General features: G+C 49.2%; 1 protein-coding gene across 1 annotated transcript in view; it reads right to left on the bottom strand.

Moving 5' to 3' along the window:
- LOC144511943 (sodium-coupled monocarboxylate transporter 1-like) overlaps positions 1-16,552 on the bottom strand; it is a 673,058-nt gene that overhangs the window by 551,531 nt on the left and 104,975 nt on the right. The gene's annotated exons all lie outside the window — the stretch shown is intronic.

Here is a 16,552-nt window from a genome sequence, read left to right as displayed (position 1 = left end):
CGCTATGTATGTAGCAGGGGTACCCGAACATGGTAAAAAGATCACGGAATGCCTTAATCACCGTGGCAGTCGACGTGTCCGCACAGGGGACAACAAACGGGAACCGGGAGTATTCATCTATGATATTGAGAAAATACACATTCTGGTCCGTTGAGGGAAGGGGACCCTTAAAATCCACACTCAGCCTCTCGAAGGGGCGAGTGGCCTTGACCAATTGTGCCCGGTCAGGTCGATAAAAGTGCGGTTTGCATTCCGCGCAAATCCGACAGCTTCTCGTTACAGACCTGACATCCTCCACCGAGTAGGGCAGGTTACGGGCTTTTATGAAGTGGTAGAGCCGAGTGACCCCAGGATGGCACAGGTCATTATGGAGGGCGTTCAAGCGGTCCTCCTGCATGATAGCGCATGTTCCGCGCGAGAGGGCATCCGAGGGCTCATTGAGTTTCCCTGGACGATACATAATATCGTAATTATAGGTGGAGAGCTCAATTCTCCACCGCAAGATCTTATCATTCTTGATCTTGCCCCTCTGCGTATTACTGAACATAAACGCCACAGATCGTTGATCCGTGATCAGGGTGAACCGCTTCTCCGCCAGGTAATGGCGCCAGTGTCTGATGGCCTCCACAATAGCCTGAGCCTCCTTCTCCACCGCTGAATGCCGAATTTCGGGACCTTGAAGGGTGCGGGAAAAAAACGCGACGGGCCTGCCTGCCTGGTTCAGTGTGGCGGCCAGGGCGAAATCCGATGCATCACTTTCCACCTGAAAAGGGATGGATTCATCCACCGCGTGCATCGTGGCTTTCGCAATGTCACTTTTCAAAGCCTTGAAGGCCAATTGGGCCTCCGGCGTGAGTGGGAAAGTCGTGGACTTGATGAGCGGACGGGCTTTGTCAGCGTAGTTGGGGACCCACTGCGCATAATAAGAAAAAAAGCCGAGGCATCTCCTCAGTGCTTTTGCGCTAGCGGGCAAGGGAAGTTCAGTAAGGGGGCGCATACGGTCTGGGTCAGGGCCGATGACCCCGTTTTCCACCACGTATCCCAGGATAGCTAACCTGCGCGTACGGAATACACACTTCTCCCTGTTATAGGTCAGATTCAGGCGAGACGCAGTGCGCAGAAAGCTCCGGAGGTTTGTGTCATGGTCCTGCTGGTCATGGCCGCAGATGGTGACGTTATCCAGGTATGGGAAGGTAGCCCGCAACCCGTTCTGGTCCACCATTCGGTCCATGGCACGCTGGAAGACCGAGACCCCATTGGTGACACCAAATGGAACCCTAAGAAACTGATACAGACGACCATCCGCCTCAAAAGCCGTATATTGTCGGTCCTCTGGGCGGATGGGGAGTTGGTGGTAGGCGGACTTAAGGTCTATGGTGGAGAACACCCGGTACTGCGCAATCTGATTGACCATATCAGATATGCGCGGGAGAGGATACGCATCCAGCTGCGTATAACGGTTAATGGTCTGACTGTAGTCGATGACCATCCGGGGTTTGTTCCCGCTTTTAACCACCACGACCTGCGCTCTCCACGGACTAGCACTGGGCTGTATGATCCCTTCTTTGAGGAGCCGCTGAACCTCAGATCTAATGAAGATCCGGTCTTCAGCGCTGTAACGCCTACTTTTAGTAGCGATGGGCTTGCAGCCTGGTACCAGATTCTTAAATAAAGAGGGTGTGGTGATCTTTAGTGTGGAAAGATTGCATGCGGGGCGCTTTGGACAATTTGGAGGCTGCGGCTGATTCCCTACTGCCAGCAAAGGGAGTGGCCCACCGTACTGTAGGATCACACTCTTCATGTGGACCATAAAGTTTAGTCCGAGGAGAATTGGCGCACAAAGGCGCGGTAACACAAGGAGCCTGTATCGCTCGTAAATTGTGCCCTGCACCTCTAGGGTTACCATACAACGTCCTTGGATCGGTACAGACCGGGACCGTGATGCCATAGAAATTGTCTGTTTGGCAGGTAGAACCCGGAGTCCACACCTCTTTGCAGTGTCAGGGTGAATAAAACTCTCGGTGCTCCCACTGTCAAACAGACAATACACAGTACGACCATTTACCTTGATGTTCATCATCGAACAGTCAAGCCTGTGATGCTTTGTCTGGTCCAGAGAGATCGACGCCACCGTTGGCCCTTGGACGTCACTGCAGGCAGCCGAGGTTGATACTGAGGACCCCTGCTGGTCGCTCCTGGTCGTCGTCGACCACGATGGCCGTCCCCATGAATCGCACGTGGGTGAGGGCGCCAAGCGTAGCGACTCCTGGTGGTCATCTTCCTCCTCCGCCAGCCACGATGGCGTCGTCCTGGATTCGCATGTGGTCGGACCTCGTGGATACTGCGACGCCGAAGGAGATTGTCTCCGCTCTGGAGGGTCACAGGCTGCACTGCCGTTCTTGGGCTTCGATCTGCAGACTTTCGCGTAGTGCCCCTTTTTACCGCACTGACTGCAGATCACTGTTTTAGCTGGACACTGTTGCCGTGGATGCTTGGCTCCTCCGCAAAAATAGCACCGCTGGCCGCCTGGAGCTGCCGCCGTCGTCGGGTCGATATGGGAGCGCGAGCCCGTGGGGCGAGGAGGGATTTGTGCTTGCTCCTGCCACGTTGTCTCCACGTGGTCTTCGGGGTACAGAGCCAAGCTTTTCGACGCTGCCTCCAGCATCTCAGCCATCTCCATCGCTTGGGTCAGGTTGAGGTTCCCTTTCTCCAGTAGCTTAAGCCGGATGTACGAGGACCCTACCCCTGCTACAAACGCATCTCGGGCGAGGTCGTACATGTACTGCTCAGCCGACACAGCTTTGCAGTCGCAGCCCCTGGCAAGCTGCAAGAGCTCATTGGCGTAGTCCTCCATGGTTTCGCCCGACTGCCGACGTCGTGTAGCGAGGAGGTAACGAGCGTGAATCTCGTTGGGTGGTCTCGTGTATCGTTTTTTCAAGAGCTCGATGGCCCTCGGGTAAGTGGTGGCCGCACGAATCGCGAGATAGACCGTGTCGCTTACCCTCGCGTGGAGGACCTGGAGTTTGTCGTCGTCCGTAGTAACTGCTGCAGAGGCCGCCAGATAGTCCTCGAAACACTTCAGCCAGTGGTCGAAGGTGTTAGAGGCACCGACCGCACGTGGGTCCAGCGTCAGACGCTCTGGTTTCAGCATTTGCTCCATACTCTCTTTACTGTCGAGAGTTTTGTGTTTGTCAATAAAATTGATGCGCGACAATCAAGCACGAGGTACAAGGCTTCAGCGATTGAAGGCTTTTATTGACAAACAATGGAACTATCTAACACGAGTACACCAATCCAGACTGGAGGGGTCCCGCCTGAGCAGAGGGTCTTATACCTCTCCCCAGGAGGCGGGGCCCGACCGGGATGTGCCATAACAGCATCCACCACAGGTATATTAATCCCACAGTGTAAACACCCTAACCCAACAACAACATTATAACAACCCCACAGTGGCAACACCCTAACCCAACAGTAACATTGGAATAACCCCACAGTGGTAACCAACGATGGTTCACCACACAGCCCAAGAAAGGCAGATGACCAGATGCTTTTTAAAAGCGGTCTCACTCTCTAAGATAATACCGCAAAAAGTTTCAAGAGTCTGCAGTCAATATTTTCTTGGTTTTAATATCAGCAGGCAGTCCCTCACCCAACATTACATCATTTATAATCAGGAGTATACATATCCTGCTCGATATTCAGTTAAACAATGTAACATGCTTATGTTAGCCTCATCGTTGATGACGCCACACTGTATTGTGTAGAGTTTTGGTCACCCTGTTATAGGAAAGACATTGGTAAACTGGAAGGAGTGCAAAGAAGATTTATGAGGATGTTGCCAGGATAGTGGGCCTGAGTTATAGGGAGCAATTGGCCAGGCTAGGACTTTATTCCTTGGAACGTAGGAGAATGAGGGCTGACCTTATTGAGGTGTATAAAATCATGAGGGGCAGAGATAGGATGAACGCACGTACACCAGAATTCTACCATCCCATGGGAATCGGAGTGGGCGAGGGGCGGACAATGGGAAGGTCCGCTGACCACGGGAGGAATTTTCTGGTTTCAGGTCGAGCAAGGCCGTAAACTTCCGCCCATTGTCTTTTTCCCAGGGAAGGGGAATTGAAAACTAGAGGGCACAGGTTTAAAGTGAGAGGGGAAAGATTTAAAAGGGACCTGAGGGGCAATTTCTTCATGCAGAGGGTGGTACGTGTAAGGAAAGAGAAAGTGGTTGAAGCAGGTACAACAGCAACATTTAAAAGGTATTTGGATAAGTATGAATGGAAAGGATTAGAGGGATATGGGACAAACGTGGGCAATTGGGACTAGCTGGGAGGACACCATAGTTGGCATGAACTGGCTGGGCCGAAGGGCCTGTTTCCGTGCTGTTCTATGACTCTATGTTAATCATAGCTCATCACTCTAGTTGGATACAATGGATACTATGACCTCGCAGAGCGAAGAGAGAAATGTTTGTATTTCCACAGAACCTGTTATGATTGAAGAAAATTGCAAAGTCCTTTCCAGTCAATGAAGTGTTTTTTTGAATTGTGGTGACTGTTCAAACACAGCAGTCAGTTTCCACCCAGCATGCAATCTGATAATGACCAGGCCATATTGATTAAGGGATAAATATTGGCCTGGACGCCAGGGCTAACTCCCCCGCCCCTCTTCGAAACATAGTCATGGGATTTTTCCCATCCATCTGGGAGAGCAGACAGAGCCTTGCTTTATGATCTCATTGATAAACACCCAGTCAGAGGCTGCTTCAGTAACAATACTGAAACTCAGTCTAAATGTTTGTGTGTAAGTCTCTGGAGTGAGCTTTGAACTTGCGACTGAGGATCAAGAGTGTTCCAACAACAAGAATTTATCTTTATATAGCACCTTTAACTAAACTAAACATCCCAAGGTGCTTTGCTGGGGCACTATAAAACAAGGTGTGACACAAAGACGCAGGGGGTAGAATTCTCCCCCAAAAATTCTAAGGATTGAATTTGTGTGAAAACTGGAGTAATTCACGTTGTTTTTTTCAGTTGGAGTTCAGACTAGAATCTCTCACACTCTGTACAATGCAGAGGGCACCAGCATGAATATCATTAACTTTCAGGGGGCGGGACCTATTCACGTTGGAGAGGCTGAAATCGCCGCGCTGAGCGGGCCATTGCTGCATGCGCCGATCTGTCAGACCGAGATTGACGCATGCTCAGTAGCCCCATACTGTCGGCCTCCCAATCGCTGGCCAGCCCCGCGAACTCTGCAACGACGCTTCTCCGCACCCCCCCCCCCTCTCCCCACGGCATGATCACTGGTCCCCCAAACATTCTGAGGCCCAGCCCCAATTCCCCCCACCCCTCCACTCCCAGTCCGCCGCAATCTCCAGCCACCCCCCTTGCAGTCCCGACCCCCTCCCCCGCAGTCCTGACAACCCCCCCCCTCCACAGTGCTGACCCCCACCCCCAGCAGGCTGACCATTCCCCATGGCTGTCCCCTCATCACCCCAGCCCACCCCGATCGCTGAGCCTCCCTCCTTCCCCCACCGATCCCAACTGCAGAATGGCAGCAGGAACCCCCCACCCTGGTCAAAGAGGCATAGTGGCTTAAAGGAAGAAAAAAAATAGGTGGAGAATTTTCAATGAGGAATCTTACTGCGATGGATACAGTAGTGTAAATACAGCTATAAATATCTTCCTGGACTTTTCACTATCTTGGAGTTTTAATGACTTCATTAACTACTTAACTCTGGCGCTCCTTGTCAAACAGTTCCATGACAAAGGAGGACAGACAACATTGCTCTGACAATATTTCTTCATCACCTGTGGTCAGAAAATTACAGCCTGTGACCAGATTGAGCAGGTATATTTTCATTCCTCTCTACTTGAAACAATTGCCCATGTCAAAGAGAAGTTAGAGAGCCCTGTCTTGTCAGCTTGGATCGGGAATGTCTCAACTTGTTGAGACTCTGAATTGGATTTGATTTGATTGAATTGGAATAAAAATACAAAAAGAGAAGTTAGCATGCTGCGTGTGTCATAGATTGAGGGTGACTCAATGTGGCTTGAATCAACAAAGGCTTTATTGCCAGCAATAAGATTGATATATATCCAAGGTCAGGCTGAATTACAATGTGACCGCTCTACTCGACTCCCTGGCTCCAACTGCCAATCCCTCCTCAACCCAGCTTCCCACCGGAGCGCTCCATAGGGTCCTCACTGATCACGCGGTCCTTGGGAGATGACCCCTCCCCCCCACAAAACTACAGGAGCCAATGAGCTAAATTGGTTTGATGATCAAGTGCAGTCCACAACAACAGCAGCGCAATGTGGACAGATGTTGGGAGGGAATTCCAAAGCTTGCCATCTAAACAATTGAAGGCACAGCCACCAAGGAATTATGTTTGGGAAAAAAATAAGGGGCCAGAATTTGAGGGATGCAGATATCTCAAAGGTTGTGGAGTTGGAGGAGATTTGGAGGAGAAGTGTGAGGCCATGAAGGGATTGAAAAGATCGATGAAATTTTTAAAATCAGAGTTGCTGGATTGGGAACCAATGTAAACAGTGAGCAGAGGGGTGATAATGAACAGAACTTACTGCAAGTTACCACACATGGAGCAGAGGTTTGGTTCAACTCGAGTTTACAGAGGATAGAATGTGGGATCGCAGCCAGGCATGTGTTGGAATGGTCAAATCCTGAGGTAACAAAACGCCTGAATGAGGGTTTCAGTGGCAGCTGATTTGATTTGATTTGAGTTGAATTGATGTGATTTATTATTGTCACATGCATTAAAATGCAGTGAAAAGTATTATTTCTTGCGCACTATACAGACAAAGCATACTGTTCATAGAGAAGGAAGAAGGAGAGTGCAGAATGTAGTGTTACAGTCATAGCTAGGGTGTAGAGAAAGATCAACTTTATACAAGGTAGGTCCATTCAAAAGTCTGATGGCAGTAGGGAAGAAGCTGTTCTTAGTCGGTTGGTACGTGGCCTCAGACTTTTGTATCCTTCCCCGGACAGAAGAAGTTGGAAGAGAGAATGTCTGGGTCTGTGGAGTCCTTAATTATGCTGGCTGCTTTGCCGAGGCAGTGGAAAGTGTAGACAGGGTCAATGGATGGGAGGTTGGTTTGCGCAATGGACTGTGCTACGTACAAGACCCTTTGTAGTTTCTTGCGGTCTTGGACAGAGCAGGAACCATACCAAGCTGTGATGCAACCAGAAAGGATGCTTTCTATGCGGCATCTGTAAACGTTGGTGAGAGTCGTAGCAGACATGCCAAATTTTTACTCATGTGAGGAATAAAAGAATGACCAGGGTGAGGTTAGGGCCGGTCAAGGACAGTAGTGGGAACTTGTGTATGGAGTCAGTAGAGATAGGCGAGGTGATGAATGAATACTTTTCTTCAGTGTTCACCAAGGAGAGGGGCCATGTTTTTGAGGAAGAGAAGGTGTTACAGGCTAATAGGCTGGAGGAAATAGATGTTCGGAGGGAGGATGTACTGGCAGTTTTGAATAAACTGAAGGTCGATAAGTCCCCTGGGCCTGATGAAATATATCCTAGGATTCTTTGGGAGGCAAGGGATGAGATTGCAGAGCCTTTGGCTTTGATCTTTGGGTCCTCGCTGTCCACGGGGATGGTGCCAGAGGACTGGAGAATGGCGAATGTTGTTCCTCTGTTTAAGAAAGGGAATAGAAATGACCCTGGTAATTATAGACCGGTTAGTCTGACTTCGGTGGTTGGTAAATTGATGGAAAAGGTCCTTAGGGATGGGATTTACGACCATTTAGAAAGATGCGGATTAATCCGGGATAGTCAGCACGGATTCATGAAGGGCAAGTCGTGCCTCACAAATTTGATAGAATTTTTTGAGGAGGTAACTAAGTGTGTTGATGAAGGTAGGGCAGTTGATGTCATATACATGGATTTTAGTAAGGCGTTTGATAAGGTCCCCCATGGTCGGCTTATGATGAAAGTGAGGAGGTGTGGGATAGAGGGAAAGTTGGCCGATTGGATAGGTAACTGGCTATCTGATCGAAGACAGAGGGTGGTGGTGGATGGAAAATTTTCGGATTGGAGACAGGTTGCTAGCGGAGTGCCACAGGGATCAGTGCTTGATCCTCTGCTCTTTGTGATTTTTATTAATGACTTAGAGGAGGGGGCTGAAGGGTGGATCAGTAAATTTGCTGATGACACCAAGATTGGTGGAGTAGTGGATGAGGTGGAGGGCTGTTGTAGGCTGCAAAGAGACATAGATAGGATGCAAAGCTGGGCTGAAAAATGGCAAATGGAGTTTAACCCTGATAAATGTGAGGTGATTCATTATGGTAGGACTAATTTAAATGTGGATTACAGGGTCAAAGGTAGGGTTCTGAAGACTGTGGAGGAACAGAGAGATCTTGGGGTCCATATGGATAGGCACATGGAGTAATTTGGGATGATAGGGAGGAAATAGCTTGATCTGGGTTTCAGACAAAGCTCGGCACAACATCGTGGGCCGAAGGGCCTGTTCTGTGCTGTACTGTTCTATGTTCTATGTTCTATATTCACAGATCTCTAAAGGTTGCCACTCAAGTGGATTGAGCTGTGAAGAAGGCCTATAGTGTGTTAGCTTTTATTAACAAGGGGTTTGAGTTTAAGAGCCGTGGGGTTATGCTGCAACTGTACAGGACCTTGGTGAGGCCACATTCGGAATATTGTGTGCAGTTCTGGTCACCTCACTATAAGGAGGATGTGGAAGCACTGGAAAGAGTGCAGAGGAGATTTACCAGGATGCTGCCTGGTTTGGAGGATAGGTCTTATGAGGAAAGGTTGAGGGAGCTAGGGCTGTTCTCTCTGGAGCGGAGGAGGCTGAGGGGAGACTTAATAGAGGTTTATAAAATGATGAAGGGGATAGATAGAGTGAACGTTCAAAGACTATTTCCTCGGGTGGATGGAGCTATTACAAGGGGGCATACCTATAGGGTTCATGGTGGGAGATACAGGAAGGATATCAGAGGTAGGTTCTTTACGCAGAGAGTGGTTGGGGTGTGGAATGTACTGCCTGCAGTGATAGTGGAGTCAGACACTTTAGGAACATTTAAGCGGTTATTGGATAGGCACATGGAGCACACCAGGATGATAGGGAGTGGGATAGCTTGATCTTGGTTTCAGATAAAGCTCGGCACAACATCGTGGGCCGAAGGGCCTGTTCTGTGCTGTACTGTTCTATGTTCTATGTTCTAATTTCCTTCGCCTCCTGAGAAAGTAGAGGCGTTGGTGGGCTTCCTTAACTGTAGTGTCGGCATTGGGGAAACCAGGACAGGTTGTTGGTGATCTGGACACCTAAAAACCTGAAGCTCTCGACCCTTTCTACTTCACCCCCATTTATGTAGACAGGGGCATGTTTTCCTTTACGCTTCCTGTAGTCAATGACTATCGCCTTCATTTTATTGACATTGAGGGAGTGATTATTGCACCACTTCACCAGATTCTCTATTTCTTTCCCGTAATCCGTCTCGTCATTGTTTGCGATCCGACCCATTACGGTTGTGTCATCAGCAAACTTGAAAGTTGAGTTGGAGGGGAATTTGGCCACACAGTCACAGGTGTGTAAGGAGTAGAGTAGGGGGTTGAGGACACAGCCTTGTTGAGGATGATCATGGAGGAGCTGTTATTGCCTATCCTCGGGTTAGGAAATCTAGGATCCAGTCACAGAGGGAGGAGCTGAGCCTCAGGCCATGGAGTTTGGAGATGTGTCTTGTAGGAATAATGGTGTTGAAGGCTGAGTTGTAGTCAATAAATAGGAGTCTGACATAGGTGTCCTTGTTATCTAGGTGTTCCGGGGTTGAGTGCAGGGCCAGGGAGATGGCGTCTGCTGTGGACCTGTTGCGGCAGTAGTCAAACTGTAGTGGATCCAGGGCAGTCCGGGAGGCTGGAATTGATTCATGCCGTGAGTAACCTTTCGAAGCACTTCATAATGATGGATGTCAGAGCCACAGGACAATAGTCATTAAGGCACGCTGCTTGGCTTTTCTTTGGCACTGGGATGATGGTCATCTTCTTGAAGCAGGTGGGGACCTCAGATTGGAGTAAAGAGAGGTTATAGATGTCTGTGAATACCCCCGCCAGCTAGTCTGCGCAGGACCTGAGTGCTCGTCCAGTTACCCCATCTGGGCCAGTCACTTTCCGTGGATTGACTTTCGAGAAGGCTGCTCTGACAGGCTGGTGACTCCAGATACAGGTTCATAGAATCATAGAAACCCTACAGTGCAGGAGGAGGCCATTCGGCCCATCGAGTCTGCACCGACCACAATCCCACCCAGGCCCTACCCCCATATTCCTACATATTTACCCGCTAATCCCTCTAACCTACACATCTCAGGACACTAAGGGGCAATTTAGCATGGCCAATCAACCTAACCCGCACATCTTTGGACTCATCCGAGGTTTTCGGGATAGAGGCCGTGCTCTCGCTGACCTCTTGCTCAAAACTGGCATAGAATGCATTGAGCTCATCAGGGAGGGGTGCACTGGCGCCGGCGATTCTACACGCCTTCATCTCGTAGCTTGTTATGTCTTACAGACTTTGCCATAGTCAGCGGAAGTCCGTGTGGCTATCCTGGTACTCTAGCTTGGTCCGGCACTGTCTTTTGGCATCTTTGATGGATCTCCGTAGGTCATACCTGGATTTCTTGTGTAGGTCAGTGTTGCCTGACTTGATCTGAGCTGAGTCAGGGGGAAGTCAGGAGATGTTATGGAGATGGAAATAGTCAGTCTTAGTGATAGCATGAATACGAGGCTGGAAGCTCATCCCAGGATCAGATGTGACACCAAGGGCTCGATTTTACCAACAAGGTGGATCAGTAACTTTGCAGGGTGGATCAGTAAATTTGCAGGGTGGATCAGTAATTTTGCAGGGTGGATCAGTAAATTTGCTTGGGTGGATCAGTAAATTTGCTGATGACACCAAGATTGGTGGAGTAGTGGATGAGGTGGAGGGCTGTTGTAGGCTGCAAAGAGACATAAATAGGATGCAAAGCTGGGCTGAAAAATGGCAAATGGAGTTTAACCCTGATAAATGTGAGGTGATTCATTTTGGTAGGACTAATTTAAATGTGGATTACAGGGTCAAAGGTAGGGTTCTGAAGACTGTGGAGGAACAGAGAGATCTTGGGGTCCATATCCACAGATCTCTAAAGGTTGCCACTCAAGTGGATAGAGCTGTGAAGAAGGCCTATAGTGTGTTAGCTTTTATTAACAGGGGGTTGGAGTTTAAGAGCCGTGGGGTTATGCTGCAACTGTACAGGACCTTGATGAGACCACATTTGGAGTATTGTGTGCAGTTCTGGTCACCTCACTATAGGAAGGATGTGGAAGCGCTGGAAAGAGTGCAGAGGAGATTTACCAGGATGCTGCCTGGTTTGGAGGGTAGGTCTTATGAAGAAAGGTTGCGGGAGCTAGGGCTGTTCTCTCTGGAGCGGAGGAGGCTGAGGGGAGACTTAATAGAGGTTTATAAAATGATGAAGGGGATAGATAGAGTGAACGTTCAAAGACTATTTCCTCGGGTGGATGGAGCTATTACAAGGGGGCATAACTATAGGGTTCGTGGTGGGAGATATAGGAAGGATATCAGAGGTAGGTTCTTTACGCAGAGAGTGGTTGGGGTGTGGAATGGACTGCCTGCAGTGATAGTGGAGTCAGACACTTGAGGAACATTTAAGCAGTTATTGGATAGGCACATGGAGCACACCAGGATGATAGGGAGTGGGATAGCTTGATCTTGGTTTCAGATAAAGCTCGGCACAACATCGTGGGCCGAAGAGCCTGTTCTGTGCTGTACTGTTCTATGTTCTATGTTCTAAGTGTGAAAACTTGGTAAAGCCGGGCGTGAGGCGAGTAATGTGATCCTCGCCCACCTCCGCGCCTGCGCCCCCGTTACCAAGCGGCTAAAATGGCCACCATCGGCACAGCACCCGAAACGGGCGCAACGTCAATTTAAATTCATTTGTATGCATTTAAATTGACTTAATGAGCTGGACGCCCAACCTAACTGGCATTTCCCCCTTTATCACTGCGTTCGCCTGTCCAGATTCGGCCCGAAACTGACATGCTCGCCAAAGGTCTGTTTTGGGCATTCCAGCTTCTGAGGATGCAAGTTCAGAGGAGGAGGGTGAGATGGATATCTGGTGTGAGGGCGAGGATGAGGGAGGTGGGCCAGATCATTCTCTTGTGGGGGGGGGGGGGGGGGGAGGAAGGTGGGCCAGATAGATCTCTGGTGGGGGGGTTGGGGGGGGGGGGGGAGGAGGGTGAGATGGATATCTGATGTGAGGGGGAGGAGGAGGGAGGTGGGCCAGATCATTCTCTGGTGGGGGGGGGAGGGACGGAGGTGGGCCAGATCGATCTCTGGTGGGGGAGCAGGGGGTCCGCTGTCACTCTGTGGGCGATCGGTGGGGCTGGGGGTCGCAATCGGTCTGGGTAGTGGGGAGTGTGGGGGGATAAGGGGGACAGTTATGTTGTGGGTAGGGTGACCATTTCCAAATTTCCAAAAAGGAGGACATTGCATATGTGGTCATCCGCCCCAGCCGCCCGCCAACAACAACAACAACAACATCCGCTCAGCCAGCCTCCCTGCGTCGCGTCATCATCGGAAACCGTACAGAAACAGCCGAGCGCACCATTGCGTCATCCTCGGCAGCATCTCCCGCCCCCCCCCCCCTCCCGAGTCAGCTTTGGCCACCCGCCGGAAATAGCCGAAAATCTCCAGGAGAGTCGCTCCGACCGATTCCACCCACCCCCAACACGTCACCTTCGGCAGTCTCCCCCTCCCCGAGTCAGCTTTGACCAGCCGCCCGAAATAGCTGAAGATCTCCAGGAGAGCCGCTCCGACCGATTCCATCCCCCCCCACCAACTGCGTCATCCTCGGCAACGTGCCGGCTCAGACCAGAATGTCATCGCGTCACCATCCGAGCTCCCGCCGACTCATCTTCGGATCCCTCCGGAAACAACCGAGCGATTGGACACTCGCCCATTGCGTCAGCTTCAGCAAGCGCCTCCACCCAGCCGAGAACGTCACCACCCACCCGAGCATTCCCCACTCATCTTCGGCCACCGATCGGAATGAGCCGAGGACGCTGCGTTCCGACCGAGCATTGCGTCATCTTCAGAGGCGCGGAGGTTGCATCACCGGCCTTCGAGCACTCCACGGAACGAAGCTGACTTCGGAAATCCTCCGGAAAGAGCCGAGGGTCTGCCCTTTTTTAGTCAGACCCAAAAAAGGACAAATTAACGTCCGGCCTGAGGTGGCGCCGGACGGAGGACAGAGTGCTCAAAAGCCGGACTGTCCAGCCTAAAGCCGGACGTCTGACCTCCCTAGTTGTGGGTGGGGCAATGTCTGTGGGGGCCATCGCTCCCAGGCCACTTTGTCCAGCAGGAGAGCGTTTTTCAAATTTTTTTTTACTGCGCATATGCAGTTGAAAACTCCGACCGGAGCTGCAGGATTTCGGGCACAATAAGCCCAGTTTGTGCAGCGTGATTCATAATCACTGATTTATTTTCAGGCACAGTGCCTATGGGGGGGTGCTTGAAAACAGGTTTACAAGTCGGATCGGAATCACGCCCAGATTCAGCACTTAGAATCAAAATGGTAAAATCGGGCCCCAAGTTTGCAAACAGACTGGTTAATGTCAGACTGTTGCCAGGGACGGGGATGCAGTTGGTCGCGAAGGAATGGAATTTGAAGTGGGGACTGAAAACAATTGCTTCAGTTTTAGCAATATTTCATTGGAGGAAATTGAATAAACATTCTGTGGAGGAGTCTGGAGAGGTGGACCTGGCTGTCACTGGCAGACAGGTGAAAACTAACACTCTGTCTTAGGGTTGCCAAGAGACAGCGTGCAGATATAAAATAAGAAGGCGTCAAGGATTGATTCAGAGGTGAGGGTGTGGGAAGACAAGCTATTGTTCCACTTGCATATTTGATGTGTTTAGCCTCCCAGGCACTTTGAATGAAACCATAGCACCCAGGGCGTGAGCAGCTGGGGAATGTATTGAGTAACAGTCAATTACTGCTAATTAATATTTTAAAGGGTTAGAAATATTCAGTCAAAAGAAATGTTGTTGCTCTGAAAAATATCCCTCTGTAAACTGGTTCCAAGTATAACCATAACATAACAACAATGAAAATGAAACTGGAGTGGGGTATTGGAAGTTAGAGTCCTGTCTCAGAGACCCTATTTCCTCTATAGTGTCAAGGCCTGAAAATGAACCAAGTCTAATTTCCACCCCTGAGCTCCTTCTATTATTAGATATTGGTGGTAGGAATATGAAGGCTACATGTCGACAGTCATGTCCTGCTGTGTGCAAAAGCGGTGGCCTCCTGTATGTTTTGTATGTGGGTGCACAGGGAATCAAGGCCTCGGTTACTCATCCAACGTAGCTTCTGATGAAATAATAAATGATTCCGAAGGCACCCATTCAGGATCTGTTGTATAAAAGCTGAGGACAGTGCTGATAGACCTGGAATTATTCGAGATCAGATAGCAGTCCTGAGGCACAACCTTCCCATTCAGACTAAAGCTAGATATGCTGTGCCCTCCACAAGGCCCAGGCGGTATCCAGCGAGCCTGCTGCCTAGGGAAGCTTCCTTTCTGATTGGGACATATCTCAGCAAGGATTGAAATAATTAGCATTCATCGAGTAACCTCAACGCATCCCAATTCAGTGCTTAACGTAAGGCCACACTGCAGCACTCCAGCACTCCATTGCACAAACAATGACATTGCTGAGCAGAATTTTTCTTTCAGTGAGAGATGAAAATTGGCCAGGACATCAGGGACCAGCAGTGGATCCATCCCCAGGTAGAGAGCACCAATAATGACTCCAGCATGTTAGGATCATTATTCATGGACTGGGCACTGATATTAAAGGATCGCTTGTCAGTGAGTCCAGAATTGCTAACGCTCCATCTTCCCCCTCTATCTATCCCAGGGCAAGATTTTTCAGATGGTGATGTTCCCTGCCCCACCATTCAAAGGGTCAGGGGGGAACGCACTAATTGTCATGTATTGTCCACTTCAGGATGTAACTGGGACAAGGGCAGGCCAGCCACGAGGTACCTCTGTGAAACTGCAGACAGCTCAATGCAGGTGGGAAGGCTACCTGGGAATCATATAGGTTCCCCCACAACTCCCCACTCTAGGAGTATAAAATTCGGCCCTGTGTGAGCTTGTAGCAGGGAATGTGATGTGGAGTAATAGTAATGATGTGGAGATGCCGGCGTTGGACTGGGGTAAACACAGTAAGAAGTTTAACAACACCAGGTTAAAGTCCAACAGGTTTATTTGGTAGCAAAAGCCACACAAGCTTTCGAGGCTCTGAGCCCCTTCTTCAGGTGAGTGGGAATTCTGTTCACAAACAGAACAGAATTCTGTTTGTGAACAGAATTCCCACTCACCTGAAGAAGGGGCTCAGAGCCTCGAAAGCTTGTGTGGCTTTTGCTACCAAATAAACCTGTTGGACTTTAACCTGGTGTTAAACTTCTTACTGAGTAATAGTAACCCACACACTGCTGAAAGCAGGACCCTTTGTATTGTGCTCACCATGTTGGGACCGTCTGACTCAGGACAAGACCACTCCTGGAAGGTGCATCAGTCTGTGTTAGTGTACAGTTTAACTGTGTGTGTACATTTTAATTGTGTTAGTGTACAGTTTAACTGTGTGTGTACATTTTAGTTGTGTTAGTGTACAGTTTAACTGTGTGAGTGTACATTTTAATTGTGTTAGTGTACAGTTTAACTGTGTGAGTGTACATTTTAATTGTGTTAGTGTACAGTTTAACTGTGTGTGTACATTTTAATTGCGTTAGTGTACAGTTTAACTGTGTGTGTACATTTTAATTGTGTTAGTGTACAGTTTAACTGTGTTAGTGTACATTTTAATTGCGTTAGTGTACAGTTTAACTGTGTTAGTGTACATTTTAATTGTGTTAGTGTACAGTTTAACTGTGTGAGTGCACAGTTTAACTGCATTAGTGCTATTTTCCACCTCCAACCTATAAGGAGGTCTGCATTTTGAAATAGCATTGCGTCAGTGGATCAAACATGGCATGGGGTCAGAACCCCAGTGTAATGTCCAAACTATGTTAGGAATTGTGGGTTTTAACAAGAAGAAAAGATGTGGTTTGCACCTATATATTCAACTAACAATGACATTGATTCTAGGAGCTCTTGCCTGTAGAGTACAACTGAAACTGAAAGCAAGGGCCTGTGAAACACTCCAATCACATCACCATCAAATCATGTGATCAGCTCTTGAAATAACCATACAACCATTTAAAAATGTAACACGCAGAAATGACCCGGCATCGGGGTGGCTGCACCGGGTTGTAAATCAAGCCTCAGGTCTCCCCGTGTTCCTCCTCCGACATTGGCCAAGCAGGTGATCTGGTGACTTGGAATTCAATTCCTATATTTTGAAATAATGAATATTGAAACCGCTTTGTTCATTCAGCTCGACATCACAGTCATGTTTAGTGAGTTCACCTTGAGCAGCAGGTCACAGCAAATCCCTGTTAGAATTTCAATC

Source organism: Mustelus asterias, chromosome 25 (assembly GCF_964213995.1).
Source record: "Mustelus asterias chromosome 25, sMusAst1.hap1.1, whole genome shotgun sequence".
Taxonomy (NCBI): Eukaryota; Metazoa; Chordata; class Chondrichthyes; order Carcharhiniformes; family Triakidae; genus Mustelus; species Mustelus asterias.
The sequence above is the reverse complement of the archived record's forward strand: the minus strand, read 5'-3'. Positions and strand labels throughout refer to the sequence as shown.